This window comes from Dermacentor silvarum, chromosome 5 (genome assembly GCF_013339745.2).
Source record: "Dermacentor silvarum isolate Dsil-2018 chromosome 5, BIME_Dsil_1.4, whole genome shotgun sequence".
NCBI lineage: Eukaryota > Metazoa > Arthropoda > Arachnida > Ixodida > Ixodidae > Dermacentor > Dermacentor silvarum.
This window is the reverse complement of record NC_051158.1, coordinates 44,116,542-44,130,298: the sequence shown is the minus strand read 5'-3', so window position 1 is coordinate 44,130,298 and position 13,757 is coordinate 44,116,542.

Sequence of the window (13,757 nt, the reverse complement as noted above, 5' to 3'; positions counted from 1 at the left end):
TTTTTCCTTGCCACTATACTAAACAGAACTCGCAAGAATAAGTCGCCTAGAAAAAAAAAAGCCGGCAGATCCCACGCCCTGTGAGAATCGATGTTATGCGAAGCAGTGTGCGGAGAGCCTACCAAGTAAACGCAGCGACCATAACATCACCAAGACCTAGGTGGCTCTTTCATGACCTACATGACACGCATGTCATGACGCATGTCATGAGTCCACAGGAGTTCCTTTAGGTACACCTAATATACCTTTAGGGGATACGGAGTTGGCGGGTGGTTTTTTGCGTCGGAACAAAAGTTAAACTGTTGGAAATGACGAATACAACAAGCTGCTTTGAAAAAAAAAAAAAGAACGAGAAACATCTTTTTTTTTTGTGATTTTCTGTTACACCTTGCCTCCAAGCGGCCGCCGGCTCAAGCTGAAATTTGACGTCATAACACCTCCCCCCCCGTGCGCGCGGGCGCGCGGTCAAGGTCGGCAGCAGCCGTCGCCATTTTTCCGGGGGTGTCGGTGCCTTGCAGCGTTTGTTTAACCCCTTTCTGCGATCTTCGCACGTGGTCTACCTAAAACATTATCCCCCCTCGACGCTCCACGCAGGTGGTGCGTCTTACATGCGCCTTCCCGCGGTCGTCGCTCGGTATTGACGTGTTCGTCGCGGCGGAAGGAAATGCCCAGACAGTGCTGTTAGAACAGCGTCGTCGGTCGTGACACACCGTCGCACATGTTTCCCAGAGACGAGAAGGTGCGTAAACTTTGGATACCTACCTGTCAGCCATCACCCCCAGCCTCGAGACCTCTAAAAAATTACTTCATTTGCGCGGACCACTTCGTCGACGATGATTATGTGACCAGCCCGGCTGTGCTTAAAAGCCTCGGAATGGCGCTCACATGGCAACGCCTAAAGCCTGACGCTGTGCCATCGGTCTTCTCACGAAAACGCAAGGCAGAAATGATCAGCAGCGCGTTTGAAAAGAGGAGACAAAAAGATGTCGGTACTGTTTTCGTTTACTTGCAGCCTTCTTGTGCAGTGTAGGGGTAAGGCTCGGGCGGGATGCCCGAAGATGGGCACGAAGGCAGTAATGCCTTTAAATATGTTGGCAAAGCATAGTAAAACAATACAAGGCTAGCGCGCGCGAGCCCTACTCACGAGATCAGTCCTACATGGCAGCGGGGTAGACACACACACAGCTCTGCTTCTCCACAGGCTAAAAGCGGGGAAAACTTGGGAGAATGCCAGACAGATGCTGCCATCTGTCGGGTGGCTGGCGAAGTGGACGTGAGAGTCTCCGAGGTACTCATACATCACAGCAGTTGCTCACGCCGACCACATAAACTACTATTCAGTCATTCACGCAGTGCTGAAGTACCCCGCAGCTGCTTCGCCTGCGTGCACTCTTGAAAACGGAAGTGTACACAGGAAATGACAAATAATTCTTGCACAAGTGTGTGGTGCAGAGCGAAATGTTCGCGCTACGGTTCGCGAAAACCTGACCGGCACTTCCACGACCGCCTGCTCTTCTTCGTCGCTTGATGCGGAAGGCTCGTAACCGTAAGCGGTAATATTTCTTGCCAAGTTGGAATGGTCCTCGTATTCAGACGTGTACTCATAGCTGGTAGAGGCACCAGAACTTGAATCCATGCTAGCGATGGCGGCGTCGGCGCGCTTCGAACGGCCGCGGCCGGCCGGCTGGCCATCCGACGAGGATGTCGTACGTCACGCCTTCCAACTCTCGCGGGTCGGGCGGTGAAACGCGCGCTCACCAGAACTCCAAAAATAAAGCCATCGGCTCAAAAATGAGCTAAGTGACTACTTCTTTGCGGTGTAATCACACAATGAGGATTCATTTTCAGCATTTTCGTAAAATTTTCAGATTTCGTGTCCGTGAAAATTTTCAGATTTCGTGACTAAGGCGGAAGCCTTAGTCATGCTGATGACTATGACTTCTAACACAATCCTTTAATGTTTCCTTCACTTCGTACCCACGTCAGAACCCATTTCAGTAGCTTTTGAGTGTTAATATTTTTCGCTGGGTCATTGTCATGGCCTACATGACACGCATGTCATGACATACGCGTATCATTTATGTTCGTCATACACTCCTGTCATACTACGCCAATCATAATATATACATATATATATATATACTATATCCATATGTCATACTATGCCAATATGGCGCTGGCCACCCTACCACCGTCGCAAGCGCCAACCGCACGATCCGCCGAGGACGCGTGGTCGGCGTTCCTGGGCAGGAGGAACTGGGCATGCCGAAGAGATACCTAAGGCTGGAATGCCTTAAGGCAGGTTCGTTGGAGACTGCGCTATTGTAAAGGAATCAAGGAGACAGAGAGACAGCACCCGTTTACTGGGCCGGCTGTTCCATTCTCTCCTCGTCGTCTTCTCCCCCTGCACCCGAGCGCGAGTGCCTCTCTTTCTCTTCATTACACTATATATATATATATATATATATATATATATATATATATATATATATATATATATATATATATATATTCTACAGAAATGAAGGAGACACCCGTTCCTGGGCCTGCTGTTCTATTCTCCCCTCGTCGTCTTCTCTCGCCCTAGTGGTCGCTGTCCGAGCGCCCGAGTGCACCTATTCATCTTTATATATATATATATATATATATATATATATATATTAATCCAACTGCCAATGACTCGGTGCGCACTTTGCTTGTGTTGCGTGGACACATGCTTCTCGCGCGCCTTGGTTTTGGTTCTTCTATACGCAGCGTGAGCCCCTACTAGTTAGCCAGCAATAGGCAGCAATGGATGGCCAGCAATCGCTAGGCAGCAACTTGAAAGAGGTCCCTCAGCACAGCGTGTCCTGTGTCTCACATCTGCTGCCCGCACCGCTGCCAGGCTGACTCGTTTGAAGGTGCATGCGCAGAGACAAGTCTGTGGTCTTCAACCAGCATCTCGTACGATGGAAAACGTTTGAAGGGGCAGTACTGAAGAATATCACAAAGCTCACGGCGACTGTGAGCGGAGAGGTGGAAATACATAAAATGTGCGAGAACTAAAGACGGCTGGGGACGCCCGCTTAAAGTCCTAAACTTTCATGGCGCCTGCTACTGTTTAGTGACCTGCTCATTGATAAAGCACTATGACATTGCATTTAAACGATACCAGCCAGGCGCGTAGCCAGGGGGGGGGGGGGATGATGGGGCTTCAGCCCCCCCCCCCCGCGAAAGTTTTTCGTGCTAGCATGCACCGCCGCCCTAAACTACCACCGACGCCGGCAATCATTCTGGATTTTGTCTACAATGACTTTTTCACGCTCGAAAAGACATTTCGGCACGAACATTGCGAACTTGGGCTGGATTTCGTGACAACGGCCTTGCACCTGGAGTCACGTAACGCAAGGAGCCCCATCCAAGCACAAACCTTTAACGGCTTTTCGATAGCGAGCGGGCGCGTTGCGGCATCTCGCAGCGGCCGCAGAATATGCGGAGCGCATGGATTTCAATTACGAAACTTTAAAAGTGTAAATTTCTCATAAACTTTTGACGCGAAAGGTGCGCTGACATTTCCAAAGGCATGCTTTAAAAGATTTTCGATTCTAGAACTTTATGGGGTTAATGTTCTTATAAACTTGGGCCAACATGCGCGCACTAGAGCCCTCCTGTCCAAGCCGTTCCAGAAATGGAAGCACGCGCTCGCAATCTTCCACACACACGAAAATACTAAATATCACCGGGACTGTCAGCTAGCAGCTGATACTTTTCTCCAAACATCTTCAGGAAGCGTGCCCAATGTGATTGATCAGCTGGACCAGGGCAGGCAAAGTAAAATATGAGAAAACAGAAGAATGTAAACAGCCTATTATTGAGTTTTTTCTTGTTTTTTTTTTTTGCGGGTGACAAGGTCAGGCTCTCCGTGGCCACAGGGACAGGGGCCCTATGGATTTAAGCAATGCCCCTGCTGAAAATACAGGCATTTTCAGAGTGCTTCTTTGCATGCGAGCTGATTGTGGAGATACATATCTGAAGAACCATTTGGAAAGTTGCCCTAGTAATGCGTCGTATTTACGCCCAGACGCACAAAACCAAATAATAGAAATTTGTGGTGACATTATCAAAGAAAGCCTAGATTCAAAAGCAGGCTGCTTCTCCATACTTCCTGACGAAACGACGGACATCGCTGGAATCGAACAGCCTACTGTTTTTGCAAGGTACTTAAACAAGTATGCCAACGACATCAAGGGAGTGTTTTAGGTTTTAGCACCGGAATAGATGCCCATCTCTCATTGCGACAGCATGCAGGTTCTATGTAAATGTGTAAATACTGCTGCAGCTTCTAGTCACCCTTCCAGTGACCACTGCCAGCGCAGAAAGAATATTTTTTAGCAAGAGTTTACTAAAAACAAAAGTTGCAGTGGCTTAGCTCGGCTATGCCAGGATATACGTAGCGTTAGCAAAGGTTCAGCTGATTATTCTTAGTTTTCCTGGTTGTCTCTTACGCTCAACCGCTAATTGCCAGGCAACTACTTCGGGATCCGATGAGTCAAGCTTCTCCGTTCTTCTGCGCTGTTGAGCAGCATTTGCGCTCTCCTTCTCCATGGCTATACCACACTGGCAAACGCCAGTCAGAAGCGCAGCGGCACCAGCGCAGTGTCAGACGGCGACTGCACAGCGAGCGAACGCGCGCCGGCGCCAGTGCGTCTACCACGGCTACGACGTCACTCCTCTGGAATGCGCAGACCGGCGGCGGTGAGTCGCGCGCGGCGGCGGCGGAGTGCGCGAGAGGTGCCGGCTCCGGTGGCTCCGGTGCGCAAGCCGTGTGACATCACTGATCCTTGCGTATGCGCACCACGGCTCTTGATGTGCCGCGCGAAACGGGCTTGGCTAGGCCAGTGTAGCTAACGCTACAAAACTACTTGCGCTCTACAATGTCTGTGGAACGCATGGTTAGGCTGGCGCTTTTATACACCCACAGAGACGTCGCCATCAACGTGTCCGAAGTCATTGACCGCTTCGCTCAACTTTCCCGCCGAGAGAAGTTTGTCCTTTAGATAGCGAAGCAGCAACAATCAATGCAAGTAAAGATCACTGTTCCTTCAGGTTCATAAGTTCTTAATTATGAAAACATATGACCGTTCATTAGCTTTTAAAACCGCAGAAATTTTCGCCGTTTATTCTAGCAGTTGGCATCATGATGACAATTATCACGCGAATACAAAAATTACGAGAATGCCAATAACCAATTTTGACCGACCTTGCTCACTGAAAGCCCGGCCCACGCGGCGTTCGCCAAAAACACACTCGGATATTGGGTAGTTCAACTTACCGCATCATCAGTGGCCTTCGTTTGTCCTTTTCTTTCATTTTCAGCTACCTGCTTTTATTTCTTTTTTCAAACGAAGGAATGCCCTCCTTTAATTTTGGGTGCAGAATAATTGTTGGCGTTGTGCAGGCAGTTAAATTACACATTTTCGTACTGATTTATGCATTATTCCTCTATTATTCTACCCACATGGCGCTGTCGCGACCGCTGCATGGCCCAAGAACATAACATGATTTCTGGGATCATAGTTATGTTCTTGCCTAGATCATCTGTATTTCTGTGCGCAAAGTTACTATCTGTGACTGAGCAACAATTTTATTTGTCTTATTTGACGCATTATATACACTGACGTTTGCTTAAATACTTAGATTTATTGGAGACTCATACGTATTTTTAAATATCTTATTGCGAGGTTTTGTGTATACAAGCAGTGAACTTTGTCTCCAGCGACTCTTTTTTTGCCCTTTAGCGAGTTGTATCTTAGCATTTGTATATTCCATTCTATCTTCGCATTTCTAATATATATTTTTCAGAAATCCCACTTTTTATTTGTACTCACTGCTGCGAGTATTATCTCGGTGTAATTACAATACACGAGTTACAGCTGCTCCTGCGCAATCGATTGCAACGAGGGATAGCGTCATTGAGGTGTCTTCCTGGCCGCTGCATATGTAGAAAAATGTAAACAAGGTTATTGAATGACAAAGATTCATCAAAATATTTGTCCTCAACTTATTCATTTCATGGCCTTTGCGTTTTTCATATAAGCTGCATGCACTGCTTTGCTGGTTTCGAACTGATATTGACCCTTTTCGCGGCGATCCCGTGGGCGCTGCCATATTTGATCACGTGGTGACGCGTCCATTGCTTGCCTCAACTGTCTCCGTTGCCTCCTTGTTTACAATGGAAGTGTATGATGCCAGCGCGGCTTAGAAAACCTCTGTTTTCGGAGATATCGTAGACGGTGACTAGGTAGACGACACGAAGCTTTGATCACAGCTTCAGAGAACATGCAAAAGCGCTTTCGGAGCTGATTAAGCTGTGTCCAAACGGCGCAAGCAGTGTATATGGTGCTTCTAAAAGCGGGGCTACATATGCATTCCAAGCTTTCCAATTATGATTTCAGTCAGCATTAGTGTGTTTTGCTCTTTGTTCTTTATTCGGCAAATATTTTGAAGCAGTGGCTTGTCAGTTTCTGACTCAGTGAAGTTCCTCGGTGCGGCCACTATCTGATTATTTTCTGCCTAATCGCTCGCGGGTCTGCTCAGTCGCGATAGATTTGTTCTTGCTGCGCACAAGGCTTGAAACGTAGCTGTTTTGTACATTGTAATACCTTGTAGCAAATTTATATTACAGCTAGTAACTTCGTTACTCTTGTGGACCGCCCCGAAACATTCAGCTTCGACCATTGGTGCGCCATAGGTGTAGTCCGTCATTTACTGTGTGTATACAGTGCGCATATATTCAACTGTGCGTCCATTCGCTTATTCTTGATACGTCGGCGATAGAGTGGGCGTAAGTTTTCCTGCAATTCGGGACAGATGTGTATAGATAACGTGCGCGAAACTTACTATGACAGGAAGCGGCGCTACTCCCTCTGTCATTTTTTAACGAGTGGTATTCACTCTTGCCGACGTTCTGGGGATGAAGCCCTTTCTTTGAAGTTTAGCGATACAAGGCTGGCGGATGAGCAAATTTCTGTATCCTCGAGGAAATCCGTACATCACGAAGTGCCAGTAACACGTTCGGACAGTTTCAGCAGCGGTCCGCGAACTTCGCGACACATATTCATTCTATTCCTTAACATGCCAGTCACTATTTTTGCAGCCAACTGCTGCACACGTCTTCAATCCACATTATTCAATCTAGGCTTATTGGAGCACAGTGTGTTAGCGAAAACTCAGTTGCATTTCCGACAGCTGATAGCACAGAAGCAAGGTAGAAGCGGTAATGGATTCGTGTTCGTGCGCGGTCGCTGAGGAGAGGTATGGTGCGCCGCCGTGAGCGCCATCTCGTTTCTCTAAAACAAACTGCTCCGTGAAAAGGGTCAATAGTTCTAAAGTTCATGTGAAGTTTTCTTTACTTATTAATTAGACAAAAAAACGCGGAAGCATTGATATCAGTTATTTCTACCACAATTTTTGGGGCATACGAATATATTCTTTTATGAAAACATACATATTTTAATGGACAGTGCATAGCGTTCAATAATTCGTTTGCAGCATCTAATATACAATGGAATTGGCAATGCAGTTATTATTCATGCATTTGATCCCTCGACAAATTCTATAAGGAGGAGGCCGCGCTGCAACATGAGCCCCCCCCCCCCCCCCCCCCGAACAAAATTTCTGGCTACGCCACTGATACCAGCATACTCAGCCTGGTTCGTTTGAGAAACACTCGTCCGAGATAAGCATCAAAAACTAGATATTACATTGAAATACGTCAGAACTATCGCGAGGTGTGCGAGCTGGTGCATTTTAGGACACTATTGTAATCCCACACTAAGAGAAAATGACTGTGGAGGACACAGTATATGTATATATTTTTACCAGTGTCGGTGCAGGACAAGGTCTGATAAAAAAATAGTACCGCAGTGAAAGTAGGCCGGCGCGGCTAACCATTTAGCCATACCATATAAAAAGAATGCAGGCACGATTGTAAGTAGAATGTAAACTATGCTGCCTGAAACTAAGGTTATTTATCCTAATGCACCGTTTAACAGGTTGTGCTTCATTTGCTCGTTTTCACATTGCCTGCTGCGAGTCAGCACACGTGTTCTATTTTCCATCGTTCTTTATCCCTACTGCGCGGTTACTGTCACGCCGGTACTGTAGTTCAGGCGCGGAATTTAAAGGAAGAGAAGTTTCGTCTTCACTTTGTTCCGCTAGTAACGAACGGGCTAGCTTCGCAATAGTATAAATATTGTTTGAAATAGTGCTTTGCCAGTGTTAACTGATGTGCGTGCCTTTTATGAGTTTGGTAGCAAGAAATATATATACATTGTGAGAAATTATAACGCAAGAACACCTTCTATTCCTCCATTACGGTTTTCTTTCTGTAAAGTGGCACGTTAGTTGACGCCCATGATTACGCCTCCAGCCGTCCTTGACGTACATCATGTCAACACGGCTGAAAGCTTGTCTCTCGACGCGCCTCCAATCCGACAACGATAAACCAGTAGGCAGGTCGGGTACAGTCGTGTCGATGCACACGATACAACGCCGCTTGGCAGAGGTTCCTGCATACAAATTTTGTTCATCCCGCACGCCTCCCGGCGCTAGCATGCAATGTGCCTTGATGTCACTGGCAGCGCAATTCCTGTGGCTACACACGAGAGCATTATTAAAGAAAAAAATATACAGAAACAAACAAACGAACAAACGAAAAAATCAACAAGAAAGACACCTAGAGAGACCAGGCACTAGCGCTTTTTGGGGAGATGATAACAGAAGAGCGCAGCAGGAAAGCCAAGCCTACGTGGAATGAGGGAACAGCACAAAAGCGGGCGGTGGCGCGGGTTTGAGGGCGTCAGAGGGTGAAGTCGACGGTATTCCTGCATGCAGAGGAGTATAGCGCGCGCCTTCCCTACTGTGCAGAAAACGAGGATGCCTTTGTGCAGAATCCAGTGGCAGCAGCTACAAAGGCAATGGCGGGTTGCTGCCAGGGGTGTCGACGACGACACGAGGGTAACAAAATAGCGCAGCCCGAGAAATATAAACCATGCGTCGATCTACAGGCAGAAAGCTGGGACGGGAACTAAGGGAAGTAGGAGAGGATGCGACAGGCACCGTTCACAGATAGGGTGAAAATGCTGTTATGTTGAAAAGGCGTGTAGGAAAGTGTGCATAGGGGGAGAGGACGAAACTTTGGGCCAGAAAAGTGAGCAGGTTAGCTAAAGTGTCGGAACGCTACATTGTCGGGATTCGTGTCGTGTAATTACCGAGCATTCTACGCGTTCCATCGGGCCACAGTGGTGCCTTTAGGAGCGCGCGCTATATGAAACGCCCTCTGGCGGTGTCTGTCAGCTCCTCTTTCTGTAGGCAGCAGCGGCACCGGGATATTCCAAGACACGTTGCAGCGCTTGGGTCTTTTTCTAATTAAAATGGTGCGAAAGGAACGAAATGAAAACGAACAGTGAGAAAGGAAGAGCGGATGAATTATTGGACAACATGGGCACTCTATACTCACAACTAAAATATTTATTGCACTGACGAGACATATAACACAAAGGCCCGTAGTCCATGCAAGGCGCATTAGCAAGTCATCTCATTCATACCAGATACTTTATTGAAGTTGAAGCCAATAGACTTTTGGCTAACACGCGACGCGAAATGGTGCACTCTACCTGTCCCTGTTCACCGCAGCCATTACGGTGCCTACCGTATAGCTATCGCAACCAAGCTGAATGGCGCATGCACGATGACAGATCCATCTTCTGCTACTGCGAATCTGCGGGCAACATCTCTCGCCACTGCCGAAGTTCCTGGCCTGCACAGTGTCGACCAATCTTTCCCGCCTACCGCCACTCCCCATTGAATCCACGCCCTCATGCACCCGGCCGCCACCTACTTCGAAGATGTGCCTCACAACGCTCTAGCCACTGGGACTAAATTGCCATCACACAGTCGCCGCTCTCTTTCGCTTCATCTACGTCGCTCCCCGTCACCATCGCCACTTTCCTACGGTTAACTAACTGGAGCAGCTCCTGGAGGTGACGCTGCTTTAGCACCGCGGCCTGATATTTATCTACTGATCCTGCCTACTGATCGGAACCTATCTGACGGGCAGTTGGTTGCGTTGCATGTTTTAGCACTAATAAACATTGGACTGCAAATTTCTATCATGAGTGCAGAGCGTTACTCCTGCTCCCACTCGTGTGCTACAGGATTCTGACGGTAGAACTCCAGCTGTGCTTGGCGACGGTTTTGATGGCCCGGTCTCAACCGCTTTGTCCGCCCCCATTTTACCGTGTGTGAAGAGTGCCAATGCCGAAAAAAAAAACTAGCTGTGCCTTCTGCTGGTCGGCTGCAGCTTCTGGACACACCGACCGACACTTTCTTTTTGCGTTGGCGCTGATCTTCTTAGATCGTTCCCTACATATAATGGCGGAAATGAGTAGATTGTCATGGCTATGGACTGTAAAACCCATTATGTCGTTACAAGAAACATACCCGCCAGCGGTGATACAGACGTCGATGACTGCTTGCTTCACGACGAAAACCTACATCCCAGCACACCTTTTCACCGGACAATACTTTTTGCCAGTCATAGAAGACTGCCATCATGTGCAAATAAACACTAGCTTGCTACAGCGCCTCACCCTCAAAATAACGGTCTTCGATCATGTGCAACAAAACGCAAGCTAAGCTTGCTACAACCTATCACCCTCGAGCTAATGGTCTTACCGACCGGCTGAAGAGGACAATAGCTGACATGCTCGCAATGTGTTTGCTCCAATCATCGCGATCGACTGGGCGACTGTTCTATCATTTATAACGTTTGCTTATAGACCGGGTGTTCAAAATTAAGCTTTACGAAATTTTTATAAATCGCCTGTAGCAGGTAGCATAATTCTTATCGTTGAGCTAGGTTATTCGAAGAGGCGGACATTAGTAGCACGAGAAATCGAAACACATATTCTACTAATTAACAAAAATCGACTAATGAACTTCTTAGTTAATTACTTTACGACATATATTGCAATTTAACACTTGTAGACGGTGAGTTTGCAAAACGCATTCATTTGAAGTGAATTTCCAGGATGACACCAGTTTCGAGATCTTTGCCAAACTGTGGGACGAAGTACATGGGCGTTCTAGTTACTTTCCTGCTTCAATTTATTAGACAGCATTTTGGTAAAAAAGTAAGTGGAACAACTGTGCATTCTTACGGCGAGTTTAATGGCACCTATCTCCGAACTGCTGTAATTCTGTAAATTCATTCCAAGTGGATACGCCTGACAAGTTCGCCGGCTACAATTCGTAAATTGCAATATGTGCTCTGAAGTAATTAACTAAGAATGTAATTAGTGAATTTTTGTTAATTAGTTGAATATCTGTTTTGATTTGTCATGCTACTAATGTCCGCTTCATCGAATAACCCACCTCAATGATAAAAATTATGCTACCTGCCACAGGCGATTTCTAAAAATTTTCTAAACGTTAAAAATGAACACCCTGTATAGTCCCTCAAGCCACGACACAGCTGGCTACATACCCTTCTACCTTTATTTCGGCCACGAGCTGGCCTTACTCTTCGAGACTCTGCTTCCCACCACGCTTAATTTGCCGACAGAGTAGGCTCATGATGCCATAGCCACAGTGGCGCAAGCATGCCAGGTTACCTATCTTCGACTCTTTGCTTCAGAGACACCTCAAATATCGTTACGACCCGCGCCATCACGACGTGGACAACGAAGCACGTGCCCTAGTTTGTATTCAGTCTCCACTTCGGCGTGTTAGTCTTTCGGAGAAGGTCCTCTATTAATACTCCGGCTCTTACTGTATCCTCCACCAGGTGACCCCTATTACATACGAAGTGTCACCACTCGATGCCGCCGTGCCTTCACCTCCTTGACATCATCCAACGCCGTCTCTAACCAGTTTGCCTTTCTGGAGCCAGCGAGCAGCTCCAATAAGCTAATTCCTCCAGCGGCAGTAATGTCACAGTCTGCATTCACGAAAGAAGAGGACACGAATTATTGTCTGGCTCAAACATTAGAATCAATTTGTAAATACACCTTCTTCATGCAAAATCTTGTAACGAGGATCGAAAGTGCGTAACGCGCACATTATTCTCGCCTGCTCGCGAGCGAGCACGCGAGCAAAATGCAGATCTGGGAAAGGCCCCATACCACGAAGGGTATGAGGAAACCATGACTTCGCACCTATTGGAAAGCATGTCACTGCTCATTCACGCTTTGTCACCAGAACTCGATCTGACTTACAACGGACGTCTATTCAATCTTGTTCCATTCGGTCACCTCTGCTCTTTCTCTATCTGCCATTCCTTTGTTTCAAAGAAATTCTTTGGCCCACGAGAGAGAGAGAGAACCAAAGAAAATGCAGAATTCCGTCATATAAGTCCAAGTAGAAGAACAACTGTGGCAACACACATAGTAAAGGAGCATCGATATCATATTTGACAATTACAATTGTTTTGCTTCAAAAGAAGGTCCAGACCTTCAAAGCACCGGAAAGAATAGTGGCGTCAAGCGTCAAGAGCAGGCTAAAATATTTACTATAATCGTGTTTCTAAGAAAACGGTTTAGGTTTGGGTTCTCAGGCGGTGGAATCTTTGTAGATATCTACAAACATTCCACACCTACATTGATTCTCCACAAGAAAAGTAGAAAGTTACCTATAAAGAAAGGGGTCAGGCAAGGAGACACAATCTCTCCAATGCTATTCACTGCATGCTTATAAGAAGTATTCAAGCTCTTAGACTGGGAAAGATCAGGGGTGAGGATCAACGGCGATGATCTCAGCAACCTACGATTTGTAGATGGCATTGTCCTATTCAGCAACAATGGGGGCGAATTACAGCAAATGATTGAGGACCTTAACCGAGAAACTCCAAGGGTGGGGTTGAAGAATAATATGCAGAAGAAAAACACAATTTTCAATAGCCTGCCAAGGGAACGAGAATTCAGCATCCCCAGTCAGCCTCTAGAGTCTGTGAAGGAGTACGTTTATCTAGGTCAATTACTCACAGGGGACCCTGATCACGAGATAGAAATTTACAGACGAATAGAATTTAATTGGAGTGCATGCGGCAGGCATTGCCAAATCCTGACAGGTAGCTTACCAATGACTTTGGAAAGAAAAGTGTACAACCATCGTATTCTACCGGTGCTAACATATGGGGCAGAAACTTGGGGGTTAACAAAGAAGCTCCAGAACAAGTTATGAACCACACAAACAGCGATGGAACGAAACATGCTAGGCCTAACGTTAAGAGACAGGAAGAGAGCGGTGTGGATCAGAGAATAAACGGGGATAGCCGATATTCTAGTTCACATTAAGAGGAGAAAATGGAGCGGGGCAGGCCATGTAATGCGTAGGATGGATAACCGGTGGACCATTAGGATTACAAAATGGATACGAAGAGACGGGAAGCGCAGTCGAGGACGGCCGAAAACTAGGTGAGGTGATAAAGTTTGGGAATTTGCAGGTGCAAGTTGGAATCAGCAAGCGCAAGATAAGGGTAATCGCAGATCGCAGGGAGAGGCCTTCGTCCTGCAGTGGACATAAATATAGGCTGGTGATGATGATTATGAATCAGGCGGTGAATGTGTCATGGCGTCATGATACATTGGCTCTCTCCGGTACAGCGATCAGTGCAGCTGCCATAAGCACGAAAAGGAAATGTCCATAGGCTTCTTTTTACAGATTTTTATGAGCAATAATAATCTCTGTGAAGGTATTAAAGTTAGTTAGGTATGTAA